General features: G+C 45.7%; 1 protein-coding gene across 3 annotated transcripts in view; it reads right to left on the reverse strand.

Annotated features, from left to right (window-relative positions):
• Positions 1–14,178, reverse strand: part of LOC138957663 (unconventional myosin-XV-like) — a 225,759-nt gene that overhangs the window by 196,289 nt on the left and 15,292 nt on the right. For all 3 annotated transcript variants that reach the window (XM_070328742.1, XM_070328746.1, XM_070328738.1), the window contains exon 2: positions 1,348–1,507. The gene's annotated coding sequence lies outside the window, so the exon portion shown is untranslated. The remainder of the gene's footprint in view (positions 1–1,347; positions 1,508–14,178) is intronic.

Raw genomic sequence — 14,178 nt, forward strand, 5'->3', positions numbered from 1 at the left:
AGTGTTGGTGAATTCTTCATCAAATGTTCGGCAGTCTGTCGCAGGACTTATTCACAATGGTAATTTTTTGGTCAAAAACCAAAAACGCTACTCTCTGATTCCGAACTCTTAATTCAATGTCGTCAAGTACACCCACACCCATGGAGTTCCCTCGGGCGCTTTCCTCGACGTCAATCAACGTTGACACAATGCTTGGTTATTGACAACTCGCACACAACACGGTACCGTGCACGTGAAGTCCGTGGAATCCAGTACCTGCTCTACTAAGCTTCTAGAGTCGACCCGAGTTTTGTATTCGCTGCTCAGCACAGGAAATTACTGGTCGATGTATTGGTGTGTATGCGTTGTAGTCAAAGGTAAAGAACTCTGTACTTAAGATGATTGAGGGAAAAGTCAATCAATGCCAATTTCTCATTTGTGGCAGGAAAAGGAATATCAATGTGGATTTTGAGGTGTGCCAGCTCAAAAGGAAAGCAGCGAGCCTACTATCAAAATGAAGAATGGGACATTTCTATTAATCGGATTTTCTTTTTCATTTCCAACGCCTTCAACGAAAGCTCTAGTCACATTTCTACAAAATGACAGTCGGGGCCAAGAACTTCAAGTAAGGCAAAAGTTCTATTTTAAGCTTTTTGGTCAGACAGTAAATGTATTCTATATTTAACAAAAGAAGGGTTAAATATAGACGTCTCCGGTCTTTTCAACTTGATTTTATTTGCGGCATTGCGTGAAAAAAAGCTGTGGACAGATTTTAGTAAGTCAGTATTATGGAATGCATTTCTTTGCGCATAAGAATGCCCAGGTTATTCCCTCTATTTTGCGAGGGAGGTACGGCAATTTTGTCCTTCACAATAGAAAACGTAGTGACAGCGGGACAAATAACTTTTCTGTTCCCTTTACTTTGGCAGGTCACAGTTAATGAAATAAGAAAAAATTGTCACAACATTGCACTGCATATAAGAAGAAAAGTTTTTGGTCACATATTTGGTAGGCTACAATCAATTGATGGGTTTTATGTTTACGAAACGTGATAATTAAAAAAAGTGAAAGACGCATAGAGAATATTCTTATTTCTTCGCCAGATAAAGTTCAATGAAATACAAAATAAAGCCTTCACAACAACGCACTGCCTTTTCGGGAGCGTTACAGTAACGAAACGTGTTCAACAACTTGCAACACATACAACTACATACAACACATGTATACATAAATAAATAAATATATACATAAATACTTTCTTACGACACACACACTCTCACAATCATCATCCATACACTCGTACCATCCACTCAAACAAACACACAGGTCCCTGCCTGACTAAGCCTGCTTTATATCAAGCACTCTTACCTGTGCACAAATCCAAGTGACGATCACTCAAAGTTGTCAAGCCCGGCTGACACGTGTAATAAATCCATTGGTCCAATCAAGGAGATATCCATGACATCATCACAAACAGCGCAGCACGCTTACATATTCCACTTTGTTGTCTGTTATTAAGGTCACTCAACTGAAACATAGAAACAAGAGAAAATGATTCAACACCGCAAGATCACACTTATTTAGATATGCACTTGGTATCTTTAAAATCTCTCTCGTTCTCACTCTCACTCAGAGGAAAGCTGTGTCTAAAGCCCGTTATTTTAAATGCCTAAAGCGATTCATTCCTCCCTTATTATAAATCTTTGATCCTGTCAAATCCCAATGTTGAATTAGATCATAAGACACTGAGGCAATCGATCCCCCGTGATTCACTGATTGTGACATCCTATTTTGCCTGTCAAATTTTAACTGTTTGATGTACATTAAGTTTGACATCGACATCTAATCATGTTTCGCCTGTCAAAATTTAACTGCTTAATATACATTAAGTATAAAAATGTGATCATGCCGGGAGGCTCACAACGCAGAAGTCTGAGTTTTACATGTGTGGGTGTTGTCACAATTAAACAAAAATGGCATTCCTTAACCCAGTGAGTAGGCCAAGGATGGCCAAATCGGTGAGTAGGCCAAGGATGGCCAAATCGGTGAGTAGGCCAGGACTTTTTGTTTCCTCCTCGACCACAGTTTAAAGCCAAATCGTGTCAATATCTCCAAACTGGCCACGAGAAACCTAGTGTTACACTTGGTCGTTGCATTCAAATTTGAAAACGCTTTTGAACATAAACAAAAGTTCTCTTTCAGCCACAAAGCGAGCCGGTGTCACGAACTGAAAACTCAGTCTGCCTGAACAATCCTTCTCATTGCGGTCAATGCGCATGCGCTAACATGGGGAGATTAATCAGGTCATGAACAACCTAACCCTTACCCTAACCCTAATCCTAACCCTAACCTTAACCCTAATCCTAACCCTAACCCTAACCCATGGTTCGTTCGGTCAAAGGGTCGCATTTTTTAAGTCCAAGATTGGCGCATGCGCATTGACCGCAATGAGAAGGATTGTTCAGCAGAGGTTTCAGTTCGTGACACCGACCAACGCTCGCTATTCAGAAGTCTTCTTATTCGAGTGTGTCGACACAACCATAGAACACGAGATGAATTACCAAACATGACTACTTCAACTTGTACTTTAACTTAACTGTGCAAAACATTATTACGACAACTTTCGTACCCCAACTTAAGCATTCATTCCCGTGTCTGAGTGGCAGTCACGTAACCCCTGTAAAAGAAATCTTTGATCCAAAAATTGTGCCAGATAGCCAAATTAAGTGTTTTTATCAATAATGGCATAGAAAGTTTGAATGAAATAACACGGAAATGAATGCTTTAAATGGGGTATGAATGTTGCCGCAATAATATTTTGCGCAAAGTTAAGTTTCATTTCTAAAGTTGTCAACACCACATCTCAAGGCACTCCACGCAACGGTCAACACGCATCTTCAGAATCAGCTGCTAATCCAAGCACATCGGAACTACCTACATCGGAACTACCTACATCGGAACTACCTACACAGGACCTTCCCTTATACGACCTTCACAAGTCTGAAACATGCAGGTCTTAAAAGGGAGGGAGTCTTAAAATTGAGATCAATCTACAGAGGCTATGAACAGATTGAACATCAAAGAAAGGAGGGTCTTCAAAAAGGCGAAAGTCTTTAATTGGGGGGTCTTAAAAGGGGGTTCTTTCTTTCTTTCTTTATTTGGTGTTTAACGTCGTTTTCAACCACGAAGGTTATATCGCGACGGGGGAAGGGGGAAGATGGGATAGAGCCACTTGTCAATTGTTTCTTGTTCACAAAAGCACTAATCAAAAATTTGCTCCAGGGGCTTGCAACGTAGTACAATATATGACCTTACTGGGAGAATGCAAGTTTCCAGTACAAAGGACTTAACATTTCTTACATACTGCTTGACTAAAATCTTTACAAAAATTGACTATATTCTATACAAGAAACACTTAACAAGGGTAAAAGGAGAAACAGAATCCGTTAGTCGCCTCTTACGACATGCTGGGGAGCATCGGGTAAATTCTTTCTCGTCCCAACCAATATGGGACTGTACTGGCAAAACATTCTTCAATCTCTGGTCCAGTTTCTTCCCGTCTGTTTTCTGTCCACTACAGCCCATAATCTTTTGCTTGGCCTACTCTTCCAGCCGCTTGGCCTACTCTCCAGCCGCTTGGCCTACTCTTCCAGCCGCTTGGCCTACTCTCCAGCCGCTTGGCCTACTCTCCAGCCGCTTGGCCTACTCTTCCAGCCACTTGGCCTACTCTTCCAGCCACTTGGCCTACTCTTCCAGCCGCTTGGCCTACTCTTCCAGCCGCTAATTCAGTCCACACAACAAAAGCTTTTCTCTTTCAGCGGGTGTTTGCTTCTGTAACACGGATTAACATTTTCAGGAGCTGGTCGTCTCACAATTCCCATGTGGCTGAGACTGCTCAGCCAAAAAGTCGAACAAGCACATTACAACAAAAACACTACAAGACGGCTGAGAGTGTTTGAGAACCCAAATACTCAGCCATGAAAGCGTTACGACTGGAAATGATTTCACGGTCCGGGATATGTATTGTCCCCGGTGTGAATAAAGAACGCTTAATACTGATCGGAAATTCAGACAAGCGAGGGAAACTGTCAGAGTATGACTAAAGCAAACAACAACAACAAGGCAAATGAACTGTGACATTTAACAATATAGCTATTCTGATGGACACGTGGGGGAATTCGGGGGCTGTGATTGGATGGTCTCTTCCGATCATCAAAGCATAATGCTACGGAAGTCGGCCATTTGTGCCTATATCCAAAAGCATATTGGCAATAACAAAGACGCATGGTTCCGGTTTACCCATCTGTACCACACGATGTTTCAATCGACAACAGCATACACTGACAACTTGAAATTCTTCTCGGGAATGTTTTTCAGCTTTACAAATGTCGATAGCATACCCTTGTCTGCTAACTTCCCGATGAAACAGGACTAAACCAATTACTTTCTGTCCCTAAACACCACAAAATGCCCAAAGTCGAAAGATGTAGTACAAACAGGGGAGTAAAACGGAACAGCCGTTTTTGTGTGCCTGTGTGGGCTCAGCCGTTGCCGACTGACACTAACTTTCGCATTCGGCTTTTCTTATCTCGTAACTCCACACTAAATACCCCACTTCCCCTCTGAAGTATTGATGTACAACCCATGGCACTAACATTCATGTAGTTGTCACGATCGGGTGACAGAGACCAAGAAAGTGTCACTCAGTGGAGTGCCTGTTCTTGGTCGAGTATGATAGAAAGCGCCTGTACGTGATATTGGGCTACAGCAGAGTTTGCTGACAGTGCTCAACTAGCACGGATGTTTTGTAGTGCACGAGTTTCACAGTGGGGGTTTCTGCTGTCATAGGGCTGACGGTTTTTCGCTGACAGCGCGCACGGGATTTTCAGGGATTAAGTTTCTCGTGTCTTTTTTCTGCTTGGGAGGCAGAATTGTGTATAGCTGGACTGGTTTGGTGACAAGGTCAGTCACGTGTATTTGGCTAGGTGGTCTGTCAGAGACTCAAAGGACGACACACTTGACACCCAGCGGCAGAAGGGGAAGGATCTAATACACAGTTTCTAGAGTATGATGGTTTTTCACCGAGTATTGTATTCGGCACTCTAGGGGAGCTTCCACCGGTTATTTCCTTCACACTGCCACATATTTTGCTGAGGACAAGTCGTCAACATTCCTTCGTCGGCGATGGCTTTCGCATAAGGATTCGACAAGGGGTTCTGGAGGTTTTTGGTCACTGTTGACGAACAGAGGCTGTTCCAGGGAGGAAGCGGACTTTGCTTCCATTGAGAGTACAATCATAGGCTTTTGAGGTAATAAATCATTATTTAACGCTGTTGATGAGTCTGTGTTGTGGAATGAAATACTCTCTGTTGTTCTTTCCAGGTTAGCGCATAATTTACTCTCTGTGACGCTAAAATACTAATCTGTATATGGTTTTTGCAGATAGGGAGAGAAGGACGGAAAATGGCTGTTTTGTTGTTGTAAAAAGTCCGTTTTGTGCAGGCCCACGTGCTCGATGAGATATTTAAAGATGACATGTTTTAAGGTGGTGGGTGAGGGGTAGCTGACATGTTTAGTGCACCGATGCTTTCTGTTTGCAGCCTCCGTTCGTTTCGCTTCGCTTTGTTACGGGTTCCTGTAACATCTGCACGGCTGACTTTGGCGGGACCTGTTGAAGCTACGCTAACCAGGAGACCGGCTAACCAGCGGACCGGCTAACCAGCGAACCGGCTAACCAGCGGGCCGGCTAACCAGCATACCGGCTAAGCAGCAGCAGCAGAGATAAAGCTAAGTGCACCATGTCGTACGCACCCCGTTGACCACCGTTGTCTTTTCGTATCTGTGATTTCATTGGAGTAGTGACAACGTGGGGTGTGTGACACCTGCACGAACTAGAGCTTTTCGAACAGAACATTCGCATTTAACTATATTTACACGGGTTCAGCGTGTTACTATAATTTTCTATATACTACTGGCATTTTGTCAGTGAACACTGGTTTTTTTACGTGTTGAGAACGTAAAAGGAACATATTTTGAGTGAAGGCTCGAGGGAGGTGGAGAGTTTATACATAAACAGGCGTCTGAAACTTATACTTTTGTTGACTCTATTTAATTGTATGCCTGCGAGAGTGGATCGTGGTGTGGTTAGTTAATTAGTAGTAATTAACCGGTTCATAATCACCTTAAGTGATATATTGAAACGTGACACATGGGGGCCAAGCCGGGATTTACTCAGTTAATTTCCAACTGATAAAGACCCACCAATTAAGGATAACTAAGAGCAGATAATCTCGTCAGTGCTCGACCTATTTTCTGCTTGGTGCTACCCTTTTTTGTATAGTTTTGATCATATACCACACCTTAAGCGATTCACATCTTGCAGGAAATGTAAATTGTAATTTGTGAGTTATTGTATGCGCTAACTGTGATTACCTCCCTTTCCTTTGTTTGTGAATCTTTGTTGTTGTACGTTCAGAGTTTTCCGTTGCAGAGAGCTGAGCGGGGTTAGCGGATTTGTTATTCGTTTTACTCAGTTTTCTCTACATTGTTGTTTCGTATTCTGTAACAGGTTACATTTCTACCGTCTTGTTTTACTTGGATTTTTCTCCATATTTTGACTTTGTTGGAATTTTGGGGGGGAAGGGTCCGAGGACTTCTGTCCTAACCAAGGCTGTGGGAAACACTCTGTTTCACCGCAAAAAGCAGCCGATAAAGTAGGTCACGGCTGTGGGAAACACTTTGTTTCACCGCAAAAAGCAGCCATAAAGTAGGCTACGCGATTTGTTCTACACCGTTTGGATTTTTCTTCTGCATTTTCTGGTTACTGGATTTTTGTATCCATCGCTTTCATCACCGCGTGTTCTAGCTATAGCTGCGTTAGACTTACTTTTGTAATAAAGCTTTGCTAAAACTAACCATGGCTACAGGGGGATCTCCTACGAAGAGATTAACTTTTGAGACTCCTGGTAGCGAGGAACAGACAGAGCGAGACGCACGCGTTAGAGCGCGTAGTTTGCTTAAGCGCAAGGAGTTAGAACGTAAGGAAGACATAGAGCGACAGACGAGAAAAGAAGAGCTTGACAGACAAGAACGACAGGCCGAACGTGAGAGACAGGAACGACAAGACGAACGTGACCGACAGGACAAGAAAGAGAAAGACGAACTTGACAGACAAGAAAGGGAACGACAGGCCGAACGTGACCGACAGGAAAAGAAAGACGAACTTGAGAGACAGGAACGACAGGCCGAACGTGACAGACAAGAAAGGGAACGACAGGCCGAACGACAGGCCGAACTTGACAGACAGGAAAAGAAAGACGAACGTGACAGACTAGACCGGAAGGAACAGGCGGATCGCGATCTCCAGCTAGAACTAGCTAGGCTACAGGCCGAGAAGGGTACGCTTACTCAGGCTAGCGCGCCGACGTTTGTTGCCGACCGTACGAGACTGCCGACGTTCGACGATGACAAGGACGAGCTCGACGACTTTTTACGCCGGTTTGAGCGCATTGCATCTGACCAGAAGTGGGAAGAGGCCACGTGGGCTAGCCGCCTTAGCACCTGCCTGAAAGGACGTGCTTTGCAGCTCTACAACGCTTTGGATGACGACGAGGCGAGAGACTATCAGGCACTAAAGAAGGCGTTACTCCAGCGCTTCAACCTGACTGCGGAAGCCTACAGACGACGTCTGCGTAACAGCAAGAGACTGAGCGGCGAGCTGAGCCATCAGTTTGTGGCACGCCTTAATCTCTACCTGCGGCGCTGGGTGGAGATGGCCGAAAAGGACTGGACCGTCAACGACCTTGCCGACCTCATTGTCATGGAGCAACTGATGTCCAGCCTGCGACCTGAGGTGGTGACCTTCGTGCAGGAACACCAGCCAAAGACTACTCAGGAGGCAGCCGACTGGATCAGAGTACACGAGGACGCCCAGGCGATCTCTGGCAAATCTTCAGGCTCACGGCCGGGAAAATCGGGAAATTCAGGTTCTTCAGGACCCAAGGACGGGAAGGACGATCAGGGACACAAAGGATCAAGTTCCAGAACTGACATCCAGTGTTATTACTGCAACAAGCGGGGCCACGTGAAGAAGGACTGCCACAAGAGACAGGCTGACCAGAAGGGCGTACACTTTGTTGGCAGTGAGGAGCTAAGGGACGTCACGAGCTCATGCACAATTCCACAACTCTGCGTTCCGTGCTCCAGGAAACATTTCCAGCCCCACTGCAACGTCTACGTTAACGGAGTGAAGGGCGAAGGTCTGCGGGACACAGGGGCAGACATGATAGTGGTTCGGGCGAGTCTAGTTCCAGCTATGGCCTACACAGGAGACAGCATCAGAGTGAGAATGGCCGAGGCATCTCACGCTTACGACTTGAACACGGCAGTGATCAAGGTCGTAACACCGTTGTTCACGGGGACCATTGTGGCCGTCGTCATGGACGATCCTCCATGCGACCTGCTCATCGGAAACCGGGTTCAGTTTGTGGACGGCGTCACCAGGGAGGTTCCCGTTTATCGGTCTCCCGACGTCATTTCAGTGCTCACGCGGGCACAGGCGGAGCGAGAGGACAAACCTCTCAAACCCCTACCTGCTGCACGAGCTGCCCTGGGGAACGTGACCTCCGCGCTTCTCGCGAAGGCTCAGGCATCTGATCCGACATTAGCAACTCCTCGGGAGCACGCGAAGTCGGGGAAGGTGAAGCTGAGCGGGAAGCATGGGAGGTCAAGGTTCCTCAGGGACAAGAAGTTGCTCTACCGGGAGTTCAGCAACCAAGAAGGTACATTCAAACAGGTTGTCGTGCCTCGCGAGTTTCGCGAGGGTGTCATGGCAACGGCACACGACTCGATTCTGGGAGGTCATCTTGGCACCAAGAAGACCACGGATCGTGTCTGGCGCCACTTTTACTGGCCAGGCATCTGCACGGATGTCCGACGTTTCTGCGCGTCCTGCGATAAGTGCCAGAAGGTGGTGGCCAAAGGAAGGGTGAGGAAGGTCCCCTTAGAGAAGATGCCGCTCATCGACGAACCCTTTCGTCGGGTGGCAGTGGACATCATCGGGCCCATCTTGCCTGCGTCTGAGGACGGAAACAGATACATTTTGACCATGGTGGACTACGCTACTCGATACCCAGAGGCGATCCCTCTGAAATCGATTGAAGCCACGCGAGTAGCTGAGGCTCTGGTTACTATGTGGTCCCGGCTGGGAATTCCATCAGAGGTACTCACCGACAGAGGCACGCAGTTCACGGGAGGAGTGATGGCGGAGGCAGCACGACTGCTATCACTGGAGCAGCACTTCACCACTCCTTACCATGCTCAGTGCAACGGACTGGTGGAGAGGTTCAATGGCACCTTGAAGACCATGCTGAGGAAACTAGCTCAGGAGAAACCACGCACGTGGGACAGGTACATCCCAGCATTGCTTTTCGCATACCGCGAGGTTCCTCAGGAGAGCTTGGGCTTTTCCCCATTTGAGTTGTTGTACGGCAGACAGGTACGCGGTCCCATGGCTATCCTGCGTCAGGCTTGGACGGACGAAGAAGCTGACGAGGAGGTGCAGACGACAGCGACCTACATCGTAGAACTCAGGAACAGGATTGAAGAGACCTGCAAACTGGCTCAAGAGAACCTGGGAAGAGCAGCACAGCGTTATGCGCGAGGATTCGACCGCAAGGCACGGCCGCGCAGCTTCAAGATTGGAGAACGGGTGTTGCTACTTCTACCTGTCAAACACAACAAGCTACAACTGCAGTGGCAAGGACCTTTTGAGGTGACAGCGAGGGTGGGCCAGAACGACTACAGGATCATGATGCACGGGAAAGCACGCCTGTACCATGCCAACCTGCTGCGCGCCTACATAGAGAGGACAGCCTACGGGGAGAAGAACAAAGACCAGAAGAACAAAGACAAGAAGACAGAGAAGGTTGCAGTTATCAGGGGTGAAACGAGGGGTTGCTCGTTCTTGAGGACGACCTTTCTGTCTGGAAACAGACCATCAACCTCTGCAATATCTTCAGGTTGCAAGGTTGGCAAACGCCAGACTTATGCGCTGGGCGTTGATTCTCCAACCGTACCAATTCACGGTACGCGTCATTCCGGGCGCCAACAATGTTGGAGCTGACTTTCTCTCTCGGGCTGTAGAGGAGAACATGACTGTGAGCGAAACCGAGGTTTCGTCTTGAAGAGGGGAGGTGTGTCACGATCGGGTGACAGAGACCAAGAAAGTGTCACTCAGTGGAGTGCCTGTTCTTGGTCGAGTATGATAGAAAGCGCCTGTACGTGATATTGGGCTACAGCAGAGTTTGCTGACAGTGCTCAACTAGCACGGATGTTTTGTAGTGCACGAGTTTCACAGTGGGGGTTTCTGCTGTCACAGGGCTGACGGTTTTTCGCTGACAGCGCGCACGGGATTTTCAGGGATTAAGTTTCTCGTGTCTTTTTTCTGCTTGGGAGGCAGAATTGTGTATAGCTGGACTGGTTTGGTGACAAGGTCAGTCACGTGTATTTGGCTAGGTGGTCTGTCAGAGACTCAAAGGACGACACACTTGACACCCAGCGGCAGAAGGGGAAGGATCTAATACACAGTTTCTAGAGTATGATGGTTTTTCACCGAGTATTGTATTCGGCACTCTAGGGGAGCTTCCACCGGTTATTTCCTTCACACTGCCACATATTTTGCTGAGGACAAGTCGTCAACATTCCTTCGTCGGCGATGGCTTTCGCATAAGGATTCGACAAGGGGTTCTGGAGGTTTTTGGTCACTGTTGACGAACAGAGGCTGTTCCAGGGAGGAAGCGGACTTTGCTTCCATTGAGAGTACAATCATAGGCTTTTGAGGTAATAAATCATTATTTAACGCTGTTGATGAGTCTGTGTTGTGGAATGAAATACTCTCTGTTGTTCTTTCCAGGTTAGCGCATAATTTACTCTCTGTGACGCTAAAATACTAATCTGTATATGGTTTTTGCAGATAGGGAGAGAAGGACGGAAAATGGCTGTTTTGTTGTTGTAAAAAGTCCGTTTTGTGCAGGCCCACGTGCTCGATGAGATATTTAAAGATGACATGTTTTAAGGTGGTGGGTGAGGGGTAGCTGACATGTTTAGTGCACCGATGCTTTCTGTTTGCAGCCTCCGTTCGTTTCGCTTCGCTTCGTTACGTGTTCCTGTAACGTCTGCACGGCTGACTTTGGCGGGACCTGTTGAAGCTACGCTAACCAGGAGACCGGCTAACCAGGAGACCGGCTAACCAGCGGACACGCTAACCAGCGAACCGGCTAACCAGCATACCGGCTAAGCAGCAGCAGCAGAGATAAAGCTAAGTGCACCATGTCGTACGCACCCCGTTGACCACCGTTGTCTTTTCGTATCTGTGATTTCATTGGAGTAGTGACAACGTGGGGTGTGTGACACCTGCACGAACTAGAGCTTTTCGAACAGAACATTCGCATTTAACTATATTTACACGGGTTCAGCGTGTTACTATAATTTTCTATATACTACTGGCATTTTGTCAGTGAACACTGGTTTTTTTACGTGTTGAGAACGTAAAAGGAACATATTTTGAGTGAAGGCTCGAGGGAGGTGGAGAGTTTATACATAAACAGGCGTCTGAAACTTATACTTTTGTTGACTCTATTTAATTGTATGCCTGCGAGAGTGGATCGTGGTGTGGTTAGTTAATTAGTAGTAATTAACCGGTTCATAATCACCTTAAGTGATATATTGAAACGTGACAGTAGTCGTTTATAACTGAGGTTGAAAAATTCGCTTCATGACGAGACAAGTATAAATGCCATTCACCAAAACTGAAAACTTCGCTGCCGTCTGCTCGCGTTGTACGGATTAGCTGTTCTCTTCTCTTCCCCTTGTTGCATCCTAGTTCTTCAGTTGTTTCTAGTTTTCCGTTGATGTTGTGTTTTGGTCTTCTTCATAAGTAGTCTTGTTCAAAATTTAAAAAACTCAAACTTCTTTTTGTTGTATACAAATGAACTAATAAAAAGCTGTTTAACAGCTGTGTTGTCAAATCGAGTTTGTTTCCAAAGTCAGTGTGGCGCCTGCGCAAAACTAATGCGCATAAGAAACGGTGTCTGCTATCAAAACCTGAGATCAACGCATCGATACAAAAACTGTCATTTTGTAAGTTTGGAACAACAAATCAAGGTCAGAACAGCTATATAATCGCTATTATATTTTCAGCGTAGCAATAGGGTCCGATATTTAGACTCGAACAAGTATAATGCGACTCGTCTTCGACTCGTCGGCATTATACTAGTCTCGTCTAAATATCGGACCCTATTGCTACGCTGAAAACACAATAGCTGTTAATGACATCGTCGTCTGATCAATCTTAAGCTTGATATTAATTGGGCGAAGTCGGCTTCGCGAAGACTCGCTGCACAAAGCTTGGGCACATTTTCGGTAAAAAGACTTCACTAAGTCTTTGCCAAGTCAACTTCGGACTCAGTTAAGAATGTTCTTTTAGGGTGCACTTCTTTTCTTCAGATAGCCTGCGCCACAATCCGTGTACGTAAGAGACAGTTTTCAGCTCGTCAAACAAACAAAGGTCAAGACAAAACAATCTTTCTTTCTTTATTTGGTGTTTAACGTCGTTTTCAACCACGAAGGTTATATCGCGACGAGGGAAAGGGGGGAGATGGGATAGAGCCACTTGTTAAGTGTTTCTTGTTCACAAAAGCACTAATCAAAAAATTGCTCCAGGGGCTTGCAACGTAGTACAATATATGACCTTACTGGGAGAATGCAAGTTTCCAGTACAAAGGACTAAACATTTCTTACATACTGCTTGACTAAAATCTTTACAAACATTGACTATATTCTATACAAGAACCACTTAACAAGGGTAAAAGGAGAAACAGAATCCGTTAGTCGCCTCTTACGACATGCGGGGTGCAGAGAAATAAGGATGTGGAAAAGAAGACTTTTGGTAAGTGAAATAAAGGTGATGGATCCAGTCAGGTATAAATAAGACAACAAGAAAAGAATTGGAAAACTGCAGGGAATAGTAGGGAGAGTTTTCTTGGAAGGAAATATAGGTGAAAGGACTGGTAAGGCAGAAATAAGACAAAAGAAGAGAAGTAAAGGGGTGGGGTAGCTCTGTTTAAACGCTCCCGCCGCGTGAAGGCGACCCCATGGGAGCGACAAAACAATGTACACACATGTACAAAGATAAGCGCAGAAGTATTTGGTTGTTGTTTCCAGGAATAATTATTGGGTTAAATGTCTTCCCTGAGAAAAAAAGGGTCATCGAATTGAAGAGAGGCCTTCACGTTTCATTCCTTCTCCAGTCTTCGTCGGAAAGTAAAAATAGGTCTACGTATGCGTATAAATAAATACATAAATAAATTAATAAATAAATAAATAAAGACGACGGGGCTTTCTTCTTTGCTTTGACTTCAAACACTCTAAAATTGCCTCGTGAACTTGGAATAACAGGAATTCCGTTATTGATAATAATATGAGCATAACGCGAATCAGATCAATACAGCCACGTGCGACCTCCTCAAAAGCATCCGCACTCCCTGGACTTTATCTTCAAATTAAAAATGTTACGCTCTCACGGGAAAGCCATTAAGCGTATATATATATATGGACTTTAGCATTATTATTCTACCGAGCACATCATCACGTCTTTTGCGACATATGTACATCGTACGTGTAGCACCCTCATGGCCCGTTTTTAACACAGCTGTCACGGCTGTTTTTGAGACCAAGATGCAATCTCCATTCCTGACGAAAAGAATGTAGACCAAAAATTCCGCACGTAACATACAAGGAAATTTATATACAGCGTTCAAACACTGGGGTAGTGGGTGGGTAACGGCGGGGGGGGGGGGGGGGGGGGGGGTGGCACTAATGATTGGCTGGGTGGCGGAGTTGAAGGAAGGGTTATACAAATACATCGCACTGCACAAACTCACACTGAAATCACAGTCCTCAAACTCCGACGACTCAAAGGAATGCGCTAAGAATACACACGTATACACTCCAGTGACCAAAGCAAAATAGGGGTTGAGCAGGCAGTGTATGATTAGTAAAGGCACGCTCCTTCTCGTGTAGGCAATCGAGTTTACCGTCACAGATCTGTCAAGGACTGCACATGATCTGTGAAGGACTGCACATAATCTGTCAAGGACTGCACATGATCTGTGAAGGACTGCACATGATCTGTCCAGGACT

Source organism: Littorina saxatilis, linkage group LG2, assembly GCF_037325665.1.
Source record: "Littorina saxatilis isolate snail1 linkage group LG2, US_GU_Lsax_2.0, whole genome shotgun sequence".
Taxonomy (NCBI): Eukaryota; Metazoa; Mollusca; class Gastropoda; order Littorinimorpha; family Littorinidae; genus Littorina; species Littorina saxatilis.